Source organism: Mustela putorius, unplaced genomic scaffold (assembly GCF_011764305.1).
Source record: "Mustela putorius furo isolate JIRA1106 unplaced genomic scaffold, ASM1176430v1.1 tig00537342_pilon_pilon_pilon, whole genome shotgun sequence".
Taxonomy (NCBI): Eukaryota; Metazoa; Chordata; class Mammalia; order Carnivora; family Mustelidae; genus Mustela; species Mustela putorius.
In genome coordinates, this window is record NW_025422464.1 from 156,743 (window position 1) to 172,324 (window position 15,582).

At 41.5% G+C, this 15,582-nt stretch overlaps 1 pseudogene; it reads left to right on the top strand.

The window, feature by feature from the left end:
• The first annotated feature begins 8,070 nt into the window (after positions 1 to 8,070).
• On the top strand, positions 8,071 to 8,859 carry LOC123390398 (annotated as a pseudogene).
• The last annotated feature ends 6,723 nt before the right edge of the window (positions 8,860 to 15,582 follow it).

A 15,582-nucleotide genomic window follows, 5' to 3' on the forward strand; every position in this document is an offset into this window, starting at 1 on the left:
AGCACATGGGAACTTCAGATGCCACCACACTCTGAACTCTTTCAAATTCTGCAGTGCCATTTATTTCAGCTAGAGGGAGCAAAGGAAGGATGGGACCAGCTTCTCCCCTAAACTGTATCAAAGAGTGTCCTGGATCTCAAGTTTTGTGTAGAGATATTACACTAAGCTAATTCATCAGATTCTTGGAAAGACAGACATTCTGAGTCCACAAAGAGTTTAAGAATCTAAAACCCTATCAAGTATCAGAAGTAAAAGCCAGATAATTCAGGCAAGCGATAAGGAAAATGATACTGAAATTATTATATCCTTAGCTTTAACCATCTTCACAATTCACAAGATTATTCTATTTCAAGATTGTATTAAAGATAAAATGGAGGTAAAGTAAGAGAGTTTCTCAAATTAATGTTACAGGACCTGAACTCTCCAAAATTCAAAATTAGATTCAACTTTGCCCGTCAATTACCCATCTTTCCAACATTCCTTTATTATTGGTCTGCACATTAGCTCTGTTCCTGTAAAGATACTGTATCAAGCACTGTTAAGGGAAACTAGGATAAGGCAGAGCCAATGCCCTGGGCCATAGGAAATTACACAGAAAAGTCCCACGAGGCAGAGTAGGACAAGGGCTGTGGCAGGAGCTCCTCTAAAATCTCAGTTCAGTGCTGCCAACTGGGATCTTTACAGGCACTAGCAACTAGCACAGAGGAACGCAATGTGTTCCAATCCAGCAAGTTTGCCAGAATGGCAGCAAACTAAGGAGTCCCTGGCCTGAGCTGCTCTGCATCAGTGACACTCATGGCTAGAGTCCAGCTAACACTTCCGGGAGAGTTTCCCTGCCACTGGAACACTTCCCTGAAAGGACTGACGGTATAACGAATCTCCTGCTTGCTGAATTCAACACACTACTGGGTGTTAAAATATCTAAAATACTCTACTTAACATGGCTAAGCAGTGATTGAAATATAGTAGATACTTCTGTAATTCCCATTCTTAACGATGAAGGAACAGAGAAGTTAAAACAACTTGTCCAAAGTCTACGTAAGTGACGACCAAAATTATTAATCCAAGAAATCTGACCAATGAGCATGTGTTCCCCACCACCTTGTAAGACCTAGTAACAGTCATGCCTGATATGTAGTGGATGGCTACAAAATGCCAGCCTTACTGTTACTTATCCTCTCTTGACCACCATTTCTTTTTAAATCCCAGTTTGAACGGGGGAAATGCCAAGCTAAATCATTTGCCCCTACAAAAGTTCCACAATGCAAATAACAAAACTCAGTTCCAAAGTCCACACTCCAAACCAAGGTGGTTGTTAATTTATTTTGGGGGAGGAAGAGGTAGGTAACTGTACCCTAAAATTGCCACTTAGACCCCTTTCTGAACTGGAGTGACCACAACCAATTTTCTACACTGAATTTTACAGCCCCACATTATCTATTGGTAGGAGCGGCCACTCACCGACTTGGATTAAACCCATCCCTCTTGAGAGTCAAACCGGAGAGTGCCTTGATGACAATAAATTGGTCAAGGAGGTAATGCAGTGTGGGACACCCAATGGTGGCTACCTGGCCCTCTGCTCCATAGTGTCCTTTTTTCCATTCTCCCAACTTGTCCATAGTCATGAAATTATCCTCTCCCTCCACTTTCCTCCACTTACGTGTTCTCAGGAAAAAATATTCTTGAACTCAAGCTCTGTCTCTATTCCCTATTTGAGAATTACGAGTCAGGCCAAGTACAATTTTATACCACAAATCCAACAGTAAGAGTTCCTTGAAAGTTGTGTTTTACACTGACTTCCTTCACATAAGTAAGAACTGGGCACATTTTTGTTGCTTAAAAACATACATGCTAGAAGGTTTCTCCCTTGAAAAATATAGTTTGTTGAAATTGCTCAAGACTTGTGTCTGTGTGTCAGGGACATAGCACATTCCCTACTCTACCACACATCTATTTGATATCTAATCTATCATATGGAAATACCGATTAGTTGAGAGTACCATTCTCCATAGTCTCATTACTCCATTTTACTCAGAGTAAAATCTGAGGCGATTTGCTCTATTTCATACATCCATTTGAAAATGCTTCTCCCTTCCAAAAGCAAGAGGTTGCTTGAACATTGTGTTCTCTACAGACTTCTTTCGCAGAGGGAAGGATAAGGCACTTTCCTGTTAGTTAAACACATAGATATTAGAAGATTTCTCCCTTGAAGAAACATGTTGTTTGATGAAAGTTCAGCTCTCCAGAGATCTGTTTGTATGCTTCAGGGACCTGTCAACTTCCCTATACTACCACACATATATATGATATCCCCTTTATCTTCTGGAGACAAGAATTAATTGAGAGATACATTCTCCACAGAACTGTTTGTTAGAGTTAAATCTGCAGCTGTTTCCTTATGATTCCACAGAACCATTTTTTCCAATTTAAATAGTACTTTTATTAGTATTGTTAATACAAACACTTTGTCCTATACCATGAGAATTCACCATGTTGAAAATTTGCTCAATTGGTAACCTGTTAATGTCACCATATTTATCCAGTATTCAAAAGCTAGAAACTTCCTTCGTAATTCCTTCTTTCTAATATCCACATCTAATGCTCACTCTCTAAAGTTTTCCCCTTGAGCATACTAGCTCTTCTTTTTTTAAATTTTATTTTTTATTTATTTTCAGCATAACAGTATTCATTATTTTTGCACCACACCCAGTGCTCCATGCAATCCGTGACCTCTATAATACCCACCACCTGGTACCCCGACCTCTCACCCCACTGCCACTTCAAACCCCTCAGAACTGTTTTTCAGAGTCCATAGTCTCTCATGATTCACCTCCCATTCCAATTTCCCCCAACTCCCTTCTCCTCTCTAACTCCCCAGGTCCTCCATGCTATTTTTTATGCTCCATAAATAAGTGAAACCATACAATAACTGACTCTCTCTGCTTGACTTATTTCACTCAGCATAATCTCTTCCAGTCCCATCTATGTTGCTACAAAAGTTGGGTATTTGTCCTTTCTGATGGAGGCATAATACCCCATAGTGTATATGGACCACATCTTCCTTATTCATTCGTCCATTGAAGGGCATCTTGGTTCGTTCCACAGTTTGGCAACCGTGGCCATTGCTGTTATAAACATTGGGGTATAGATGACCCTTCTTTTCATGACATCTGTACCATTGGGGTAAATACCCAGGAGTGCAACTGCAGGGCCATAGGGCAGTTCTATTTCTTGAGGAATCTCTATACTGTTCTCCAAAGTGGCTGTGCCAACTTGCATTCCCACCAACAGTGGAAGAGGGTTCCCCTTTCTCCACATCCCCTCCAACACATGTTGTTTCCTGTCTTGCTAATTTTGGCCATTCTAACTGGTGTAAGGTGATATCTCAAAGTGGTTTTAATTTAACCTCCCTGAGGGCTAGTGATGTTGAACATTTTTTCATGTGTCTGATAGCCATTTGTATGTCTTCATTGGAGAAGTGTCTGTTCATGTCTTCTGCCCACTTTTTGATATTATAGTCTGTTTTGTGTGTGTTGAGTTTGAGGAGTTCATTATAGATCCTAGATATCAACGTTTTGTCTGTACTGTCATTTGCAAATATCTTCTCCCATTCTGTGGGTTGCCTCTTTCCACAGCACCATTTGAAAACACTGCCATCTTCAGAAAGCAAGATCTTCCTTAAATGTGTCTCCACAGACTTGTTTCCCAGATGGAAGGATAGGAGAATTTCCTGTTGTATAAACACATATGTGCTAGAGAGCTTCTCTCTTGAGAAATTTGTTGTTCCCTGAATGTTGCATTATCCACAGACTTGTTTTTACACATCAGAGACATGGCCACGCATATATTTGATATCATCTCTATCTTCTAAAAACAGGAGTTGTTGGGGAGAGACAGGATGTCAGGGAAATAGGAGGAGGCACCTTTTCAACCTGTACCCTAAGTGAACTGATTACCTACCAAAGAATTCCTATCACCCATGAAAACAGCCTGTGATCAGAATTATACATGTCTGGATCTCTACAGGGGCAGAAGATGCCAGTGGGCAGGTAAAGCAGAGTGGGAATGGTGGACTGTTATGGGAAGATAAATGAAAGGGGGAGGGAGCGACCAGAGGCAATTTGAAAGTAATACCCCAATCCGAGAGTGCCCTGTGTCTGGGGACCAGCATTAACTTGAAGTTTGGTTGAAAGTACTCAAAGAGAGCAAAGGATCACAGGGGAAATTGCAGAAATCAGGGTGGCTAGGGACAGGGGCTTAAGTCCCCACATCCAGGACAGCCTCCCTTGGTGCTGAGCCCAAGAGAGTGCAGCTGTCAGCGCGCCCGTGAACGCGTGGGGTCTGGCTCCTGTGAGTTGCTGGGAGCCTCGCCAGAAGGCAAAGGCTCCAGAGCCAGAGGACAAGTGCTACAGAGCCTGAGACGCACCATCCCCCCGACCCTCACTCTTAGACCCTTGCCATTCCACCGAGCCTGAGGCAAGCGCCCTGTGAGCACACCCCAGACACTCCCCTGAGAGAGGTGTGCACAAGCCCAGCACTCTTAGACCCAGAAAGGCCAGGCACTCCCAGCCTGGGCCGGCGGGGAAATCTCAGTGTGCAATCGCTGATTGGAACCTCTCTGGTGGTCTGGAGCTGCCCAGACAGCCGCCGCTGCGGTGGTTTTGGGTATAAACAGAAGATCCTGTGTCCCCAGGGACCACGACTCGGAACCTGCTCTGCCAGCAGCCAAGGGGGAATTTATTTGGGCTCTGCAGCCAGACTGAGGCTTCTCTTAGAGAGGGAGGTCAGGGGTGTAGTCTCTCTTCCTCTAAACCTACAAAAACCATCAAAAGCGGTCAAGGCGAGAAAAAAACCAAAACCCAAAGTGAACAAATATAAAAACCTCCAGAGAACAAAAGCCTGAAAAAACCAGTTTCCTCAGAGCCCAGCCCCTTGAGGGGTTGGGAGGACTGAACTCAGGGAACAAAATTGACTGAAAACACATGTGGCAGGCTCCCTGCCCGCCCCCCCAAAACCAACGCGGAAAGGAAAAAAAAAAGACTACAAGAGAACAACTACCACTACTTCATAGTACAACTTTTATTTTTATTTTGTTCCCACTATTCTGGCTCATTTTTAAAATACATATAGATATTTTGGGGGGAGACAAGATGGTAGGGAAGTAGGAGGAGGCGCCCTTTCAACCTGTACCCTAAAGTGAGCTGATTACCTTCCAAAGAACTCCGATCACCCACGAAATCAGCCTGAGATCAGAATTATACATATCTTGATCTCTACTGCAGCAGAAGACGCCAGTGGGCAGGTAAAGCAGAGTGGGAAAGTCAGACTGATATCAGAAAACAAATAAAAGGGGGAGGGAGCCACCAGAGGTGACCCGTTGGAAAGTAATATCCCAATACGAGAGTGCTCTGTGCCAGAGGACCAGCATTAACTTGGGAGTCTGGTAGAAAGCACTCAAAAAGAGCAAAAGATCATGGGGGGTGGGGGGAATTGCGGGAATCGGGGTGTTAGGGTCGGGGCTTAAGTCCTCAGACAGCCACCCCTGGCACAGAGTCAGAGAGAGTGTGGCAGAGAAATGAGGTCTCGGTCCCTGAACCATCAGCGCAGCTGAGAATGCATGGCGCCCGGCTCCTGTGAGGGGCCGGGAGCCTCGCCAGCCAACAGAAGCACAGCCTTTTTGCTGTCCCCACGTGAGTGGCCTGCTGTGCCATCACAGAGTCTGAATCGTGCCCCACGCCCTCCCATGAGAGAGTGCACACAAACGCCAGCCCGGTGCTCTCGGACTGGAAAGACCAGGCACTCCCAGCCCGGGCCAGCGGGAAAATCTCAGTGTGTGATTGATGCTTGGAACTTCTCTGGAAGTCTGGAACTGCCCAGACAGTCAAAGCTGCCGTGGTTTTGGGTACAAACAAAAAATCCTGAGTCCCCAGGGACCACGACTGGGAACCTGCTCTGCCAGAGGCCAAGGGGGGATTTATTGGGGCTCCACAGCCAGACTGAGGCTTCTCTCTGGGAGGGAGGTAAGGGTGCAGTTTGCTTTCCCCTAAACCTACAAAACCATCAAAAACGGTCAAGGCGAGAGAGAAAAACAAAAATGAACAGATATAAAAACCTCCAGAGAACAAAAGCCTGAAAAAAACCAGTTTCCTCAGAGCCCACCCCCTTAAGGGGGGCAGGAGGACTTAACTGAGAGAACATCATTGACTGAAAACCCACGTGGCAGGCCCCTTCCCCAGAAAACCAATCAGGAAAGGGAAAAAAAAAAAAAGGATGACAATAGAACAACCACCACTACTTCATAGGACAATTTTTTTAAATTAATTAATTTATTTATTTTTAATTTTTTTTATAAACATGTATTTTTATCCCCAGGGTTACAGGTCTGTGAATCACCAGGTTTACACACTTCACAGCACTCACCAAAGCACATACCCTCCCAATGTCCATAACCCCACCCCCCTTCGACCAACCCCCCTCCCCCCAGCAACCCTCAGTTTGTTTTGTAAGATTAAGAGTCACTTATGGTTTGTCTCCCTCCCAATCCCATCTTGTTTCATTGATTCTTCTCCTACCCACTTAAGCCCCCATGTCATAGGACAATTTTTATTACTAATTTGATCCCACTATTCTGGCTCATTTTTTTTTTTACATAGTTAATTTTTAAATATTATATAGATAATTTTAACCTATTTACCATCACAGTGAGATGTCCAGTACATCAAATTCCATAATAACCTCTAACCTGAACTTTTTGATACATACACCTGTGTTTTCCTTTTGCATTTCTATTTTTAAAATATCTTTTTTTAAAATTTTAGTTTAGTTTAGCCTAGTTTATTCCTTTTTTAAATTTTTATTTTCTAATATTCATATAGAGTTAAACTTCAATGTAATCCCCTTTCCCCAAACAATGCCACCCCTATAGGTAAACCAATTCCTAATCCCCCCTTATATTAGGAAAGTTGAGTCCTTTAACAAAGATATCAAGATACATCCAGGAAGAATAAAAACAACCTTCCTCACCCACACTGAGAATTTACAACCACTCTCCCATCTTTTCTTCCACCAGTATTTCTGTGTTTTTGTGTTTGTCCTGATAGTATATAAATCTTATACTTGGGGTCCTTTTTGACAAGGTTCTTCCTTTATTTGCATAGATGTATGCAAATATATATATTATTTCTTTTATCTTGTCATATACTTTTATCAGTCTTTTTGTTTGTCTGTTTTTGTTTGTATTACTTCATAAATCTTACCTTGGGGCCCATTTGGGCTGAACCTTCTCTTTTATAACACCTTTCTTTCCTGTATCTCTCCCTCTCTTTTTTTCTTTTCCTTTTCTTTTTCCTCTCATTTGGGTGGGGAACCCTGATTTCTCAGAAGCATTCCAGGGTGCACCTTGACTGCACCACAGTCGATACACCCAGCTACACCCGTTCAGCCATCTCTCACAAAATGACTAGGAGGACAAATGCCCAACAGAAGAAAAATACAGAGGATGGACCTTCTGCAACAGAGCCAATGGCTATCAACATAGACAATATGCCTGAAAGAGAATTCAGGCTAACAATTATCCATGCAATAGCAAGGTTGGAAAAAGCTATAGGTGACCAAATGGATTTGATTAGAGTCGAACTGAAAATGACCAGAGATCATGTTTTCAATATTAGGGCTGATCTGAAAGCTACCAGTGATGAGCTTCACAATGCTCTCAATGACTTCCAATCTAATCTAAATTCTCTCAACGCTAGAGTAACTGGGACAGAAGATAGAATTAGTGATCTGGAGGACAAACAGATAGAAAGGATCAGGAGGAAGCCTGGAACAAACAGCTTAGAAACCATGAAAACAGAATCAGGGAAAGAAATGATGCCATGAAACGTTCCAACGTCAGAATTATTGGAATCCTTGAAGGGGAGGTGAAAGAAAGAAGTCTAGAAGATATAGTGGAACAAGTTCCTCATGAAAGGCATTTGACTAGTCTGTTCTGCCTTGCCTTCTACACGATCACGCTGAGCTAGTACCCGCGCCTGGAATCGGGTCGCAACCCCAGCCGCACCTGCCGCCTGCCACTGCCTCTGGACCATGGACCCCCGCAAAGTAAGCGAGCTTCGGGCTTTCGTGAAAATGTGTAAGCAGGATCCGAGCGTTCTGCACACCGAGGAAATGCATTTCCTGCGGGAGTGGGTGGAGAGCATGGGGGGTAAAATACCACCTGCCACTCATAAAACTAAATCAGAAGACAGTATCAAGGAAGAAAAACTAGATAGTAAGAAGGCGGAGGAAAACATAAAGACAGATGAACCATCAAGTGAGGAGAGTGATCTAGAAATTGACAATGAAGGTGTGATTGAACCAGATACTGATGCCCCTCAAGAAATGGGAGATGAAAATGCAGAGATAACCGAGGAAATGATGGATCAGGCAAATGATAAAAAAGTAGCTGCCATTGATGCCCTAAAGATGGTGAACTACAGAAAGCCATTGACTTGTTCACAGATGCCATCAAACTAAATCCTCGCTTGGCCATTCTGTATGCCAAGAGAGCCAGTGTCTTCATCAAATTACAGAAGCCAAATGCTGCCATTCGAGACTGTGACAGAGCTATTGAAATAAATCCTGATTCAGCTCAGCCTTATAAGTGGCGCGGGAAAGCACATAGACTTCTGGGCCATTGGGAAGAAGCAGCACATGATCTTGCCCTTGCTTGCAAACTGGATTATGATGAAGATGCTAGTGCGATGCTTAAAGAAGTTCAACCAAGGGCCCCAAAATTGCTGAACATCGGAGAAAATACGAGCGAAAACGTGAAGAGCGAGAGATCAAAGAAAGAATAGAAAGGGTTAAGAAGGCTTGGGAAGACACCAGTCAGAATGGCTAAAATAAACAAGTCAGGAAATGACAGATGCTGGCGAGGATGTGGAGAAAGGGGAACCCTCCTACACTGTTGGTGGGAATGCAAGCTGGTGCAGCCACTCTGGAAAACAGCATGGAGGTTCCTCAAAATGTTGAAAATAGAACTGCCCTATGACCCAGCAATTGCACTATTGGGTATTTACCTAAAGATACAAACGTAGTGATCCAAAGGGTCACATGCACCCGAATGTTTATAGCAGCAATGTCCACAATAGCCAAACTATGGAAAGAACCTAGATGTCCATCAACAGATGAATGGATCAAGAAGATGTGGTATATATATACACAATGGAATACTATGCAGCCATCAAAAGAAATGAAATCTTGCCACTTGCGACAACATGGATGGAACTAGAGCGTATCATGCTTAGCGAAATAAGTCAAGCAGAGAAAGACAACTATCATATGATCTCCCTGATATGAGGAAGTGGTGATGCAACATGGGGGCTTAAGTGGGTAGGAGAAGAATCAATGAAACAAGATGGGATTGGGAGGGAAACAAACCATAAGTGACTCTTGATCTCACAGAACAAACTGAGGGTTGCTGGGGGGAAGGGGGTTGGGAGAAGGGGAGTGGGATTATGGACTTTGGGGAGGGTATGTGCTTTGGTGAGTGCTGTGAAGTGTGTAAATCTGGTGATTCACAGACCTGTACCCCTGGGGATAAAAATATATGTTTATAAAAAATAAAAATAATAATAATAATAATAAAAAGAAGGCTTGGGAAGAACAGGAGAGAGCCCAGAGGGAGGAAGAAGCCAGATGACAATCAGGAGCTCAGTATGGCTCTTTCCCAGGTGGCTTTCCTGGGGGAACGCCTGGTAATTTTCCTGGAGGAATGCCTGGAATGGCAGGGGGATGCCTGGAATGGCAGGAATGTCTGGCTCAATGAAATTCTTAGTGATCCGGAAGTTCTTGCAGCCATGCAGGATCCAGAAGTTATGGTGGCCTTCCAGGATGTAGCCCAGAACCCAGCGAATATGTCAAAATATCAGAGCAACCCAAAGGTTATGAATCTCATCAGTAAATTGTCAGCCAAATTTGGAGGTCAAGCATAATGCCCTTCTGACAAATAAAGCCCTTGCTGAAGGAAAAGCAACTTCGATCACCTAATGGATGTCACAATAATACAAACCAGTGTACCTCCGACCTTCTCATGAAGAAAGCTGGGGTGCTGTGAAGAGAATCCCTACCCCTCTGCTCCCCATGCAACTGAAACATTCTACAATGGTTTGCCATTAGGGTATTCATTCAGATAATGTTTTCCTACTAGGAACTACAAACTTAAAAGGGTGTGTTAGTCCCTACATTTTTCTTTACTAATCATTTCAGTTTTTTTCCTTTGGATTAATTGGGCAAGGAAGATATTTCAGTATGGAAGATTCATTGCTCAGTTATAACGAGTGAAATAAAGGTTTACTAGTAGGAGGCAAATAATGCATTAAAATAGATGAAGTTTGATTTGGAGATACGGTTTCTGAGGCATTTTGACTTGTCTTTTTAAATGCTTTATTTTTTAAACACAATTTATTTTGATAGAACCATTGGGACCACCAGTATTGCAGTCGGACCTGGGTAGGGACCAGAAGTGCTTGTCAGGGCAGCAACAACCTTACTCCTTTTATATAGGGTGCACCCTTGTGCAGATGCATTTAAATCTTACACTGTGGTGAAGGGATGATTTTTATAATGCTGCAGTAGACTTGGATTACTTAGCTGTGTTCTTGTCTGATATAGAAAATAAATGTTTTGCATTATTTCCACATAGGGGAAATAAGGGAATACCTTTTTTTTTTTTTTTAATATTTCTGTGTTTAGAGTGACCTTTCCTGGTCAGAAAATACCCATCTCTTTGTGTGCTTTCTGCTTATTTTCATGTCCCCCCTTCTCCCCTCCCAGTACTCTTTGGGCTAAAGATAGTCCTTTTTCACTGGCGTCATCACTATTATCATCATTCACAGCATAATTGTGCAAGTATATGTAATGCTGGGTTTACTATGTAATACATATAGTGATTATTAAGGTAATACCCATAACAGTTGTAGTTTCTTACTTGGCCAAGCGATTTCATATTTAAATGTTAGGTTTCTGCTTCGGTGAGATCTTAACCATCTCAGAAGATGTTGGAAGGAGGGATTCCCTTTGATGTTCAGTCTTCTGAGGAAATACCTATTGTAGTTGGAATTTATCTGACATTATTCATCTTCGTAGTTCGGAGAGTATGAGGTTTGAATTCATTGATATACATAGAGGGGAACCAAATTTCTTGATCCAATATCAATTATAAAATTGATGAGATCCATGGTTCTTCATTGTGGGGTTGATGGCATTATGAGTGTTATTATTCAGCCATTATTCAGCCCTTGAATACTGCACCATATCCCCCACCTCCTTTTTACCTTCCCTCTCCTCCAAGGATAAAGAAATGATGGATTTTCTGTTGTACCATTAATTAAGACTAAGTCTAGGCACTGTACTAGGAATCGCTAGGTTTCTACCTTTCCAATTTAACGTGCTGGTGTTCAAAAACAGTTGCCAAGGGATGAGACCCTCTATACTTTGCTTATTTGAAGAATCAGTGGTAGGAGCAGTGAAGAAAATTCCATGGAATAATTTCTGAAATAGCACATTTCTGAAGTCATAAGTAAGTTGATTCAGATTCTAACCCTTTATACAAGCAAATAGAAATGCATCTGTTATATAGTGAGAAAAGGCTGTATGCTAACAGCATGCTTTTTAAATCCTTTAAAAATACTCAGCATATACACTTGCGTTTGAGCTTGTCAGTGTTTTTTTTGTTGGTAATGCGTGTTCTCTCTCGAATTTTCTAATGTGTTCTGTGAATAACCCAAGAAGACCAGTTCCTTTTGGGTTCCTTATTTGATTTACTTTTTACTTAATTATATATTACTTAAGTACATTCTAACATTGCAGATATTACCGTAAGTGGGTAAAAGTAAAATTGGTCTTCTGAAAAAAAAAAAAAAAAAAAAAAAAGAAAGGCATTTGACAAAATCCAGCACCCATTCCTGATTAAAACGCTTCAAAGTATAGGAATAGAGGGAACTGATCTGAACTTTATCAGATCTATGAAAGACCCACAGCAAATATCATCCTCAATGGGAAAAAGCTTGCGACCTTCCCGTTGAGATCAGGAACATGACAAGGATGCCCACTCTCATCATTCTTGTTCAACATAGTATTAGAAGTCTTAGCAACAGCAATCAAACAACAAAGGGAAATAAACGGTATCCAAATTGGTAATGAAGAAGTTAAACTCTCTCTCTTTGCAGATGACATGATTCTTTATATGGAAAACCCAAAAGACTCCAACCCCAAACTACTAGAACTCATACAGCAATTCAGCAACGTGGCAGGATACAAAGTCAATGTACAGAAATCAGTGGCTTTCTTATACACTAACAATGAGAATACAGAAAGAGAAATTAGAGAATCGATTCCATTTACTATAGATCAAGAACCATAAGATACCTGGGAATAAACCTAACCAAAAAGATAAAGGATCTGTACTCTAGGAGCTACAGAACACTCATGAAAGAAATTGAAGAAAAAACAAAAAGATGGAAGACCATTCCATCTCTTGGATTGAAAGAATAAACATTGTTAAAATGTCTATACTGCCTAGAGCAATCTATACTTTTAATGCTATTCCGATCAAAATTCCACGGGTATTCTTCAAAGAGCTGGAGCAAATAATCCTAAAATTTGTATGGAATCAGAAGAGACCCCGAATCACTAAAGAAATGTTGAAAAACAAAAATAAAGCTGGGGGCATCACGTTACCTGATTTCAAATTTTCCAAATCTCATGAATGGAACTAGAGTTCATGTACTAGAGACCGAAAGGGTTCCCCCCAAGATTACAGATTCTCGAAAGTCCTCAAGACACCTAATAGTAAGAATGAAGAATTATAATTGTAGGCAGAACATCTTGAAAGAAGCTAGGACAAAGAAGATCCTTACGTACAGAGGAAAGCCCATCAGAATAACGTCAGACCTGTCCACAGAGACCTGGCAGAAAGAAAGGGCTGGAAAGATATATTCAGTGCACTGAATGAGAAGAACATGCAGCCAAGAATACTTTATCCAGCAAGAATGATATTCAAAATGGATGGAGAGATAAAGAGTTTCCAAGACCAGCAAGGCTTAAAAGACTATGACACTACCAACCCGATACTGCAGGAAATATTAAGGGGGCTGCTTTAAAGGAGGAAAAAGCCCAAGAATAGCAGTGAACAGAAATATAGAGACAATCTACAGAAAGAAATACTTCAATGGTAACACTATGTCAATAAAAACTTATCTATCAATAATCACTCTCAATGTGAATGGCTTAAATGCACCCATAAAGTGGCACAGGGTTGCTGACTGGATAAAACGACAGGACCCATCCATATGTTGTCTACAAGAGATCCATTTTAACCTAAAGATACACCCAGACTGAAAGTGAAGGGATGGAGGAGCATCTTTCATGCCAATGGGCCTTAAAAGAAGGCTGGGGTAGAGGTTCTCATATAAATTAGATTTTAAACTGAAGACTGTAGTCAGAGATACAGAAGGACACTACATCATTCTTTTTTTAAAATTTATTTTTTATTTATTTACAGCATAACACTATTCATTATTTTTCACCACACCCAGTGCTCCATGCAATTCGTGCCCTCTATAATACCCACCACCTGGTACCAAAACCTCCCACCCCCACCCCGGCCACTTCAAACCTTTCAGATTGTTTTTCAGAGTCCATCGTCTCTTTATAGTTCACCTCCCCCTTCCAATTTCCCCCAACTCCCTTCTCCTCTCTAACTCCCCATGTCCTCCACATAAGAGGAAAATAATCAAGATTAGAGCTGAGATCAATGAGGTAGAAACCAGAGATACCGTAGAATGTATCAATGAAACTAGAGGCTGTTTTTTTGAAAGAATCAATAAGATCGATACCCATGGCCACACTAATCCAAAATAAAAGAGAGAAAGCCCAAATTTATAAAATTATGAATGAAAAGGGATAGATCACAACTAACACCAAGGAAGTAGAAACAATCATCAGAAGTTATTATCAATAGTTATATAACAATAAGCTAAGCAACCTAGATGAAATGAATGCATTCCTGGAAAACTATAAACTCCCAAAATTGAACCAGGAAGAAATCGGCAACCTGAATAGACAGATATCTAGTAATGAGATTGAAGCAGTGATCAAAAACCTCCCCAAAACAAGAGCCCAGGACCTGACGGATTCCCTGGGGAATTCTACCAAACTTTCAAAGAAGAAATAACACCTATTCTCCTGAAGCTGTTTCAAAAAATTGAAGCAGAAGGAAAACTTCCAGACTCTTTCTATGAAGCCAGCATTACCCTGATCCCCAAACCAGGCAAAGACCCTACCAAAAAGGAGAAAGAGTTTCTTGGAAACTCTTTATCTCTCCATCCATTTTGAATGTCATTCTTGCTGGATAAAGTATTCTTGGCTGCATGCTCTTCTCATTTAGTGCCCTGAATATATCTTGCCAGCCCTTTCCAGCTTGCCAGGTCTCTCTGGACATGTCGGACATTATTCTGATGGGCTTTCCTCTGTAAGTAAGGAGCCTCTTTGCCCTGGCAGCTTTCAAAATATTATACCTGCAATTATGATTCCTCAGTTTGACTATCAGGGTGCCTGGTGGGTTTTTTTTTTTTTGTTTGTTTTTGTTTTGAATCTATAATCTTGGGTGGAGATCTTTCAGCCTCTAGTACATGAACGCTGGTTCCATTCGTGAGATTGGGCAAATTTTCATGAAGAACTTGTTCCACTATATCTTCTAGACTTCTTTCTTTCTCCTCCCCTTCAGGGATTCCAATAATTCTGACATTGGAACGTTTCATGGCATCATTTATTTCCCTGATTCTGTTTTCATGGTTTCTAAGCTGTTTGCTCCAGGCTTCCTCCTGATCCTTTCTCTCTATCTGTTTGTCCTCCAGATCACTAATTCCATGTTCTGTCTCAGTTACTCTAGCGTTGAGAGAATTTAGATTAGATTGGAAGTCATTGAGAGCATTGTGAAGCTCATCACTGGTAGCTTTCAGCTCAGCCCTAACATTGTGAACATCCTGTCTGGTCGCTTTCAGTTCGGCCCTAATCAAATCCGTTTGGTCACCCATGGCTTTCTCCAACCTAGCTATTTCCTGGATAATTGTTAGCCTAAATTTTCTTTCCGACATATTGTCTATGTTGATAGCCATTAGCTCTGTTCCAGAAGGTCCATCCTCTCTATATTTTTCTTCTGTTGGGCATTTGTCCTCCTAGTCATTTTGGTGAGAGATGACTGAACAGATGTAGCTGGATGTATCAGCCATGGTGCAGTCAAGGTCACCCTGCAACACTTCTGAGCAATCAGGATTCCCCACCCAAAGGAGAGGCAAAAGAAAAGTAAAGAGAGAGAGGGAGAGAGAGAGAGGAAAGAGAGGGAAGATAAAAGAGAAGATTCAGCCCAAATGGGCCCCAATGTTCGATTTATGAATTATATAAACAAAAACAAACAAAAAGACTGATAAAAGTATATGACATGAGAAAAAAATATATAAATAAAGGAATAACCTCGTCACAAAGAACCCCAAGTATAAGATTTATATACTATCAGGACAAACACAAAAACACAGAAACAGT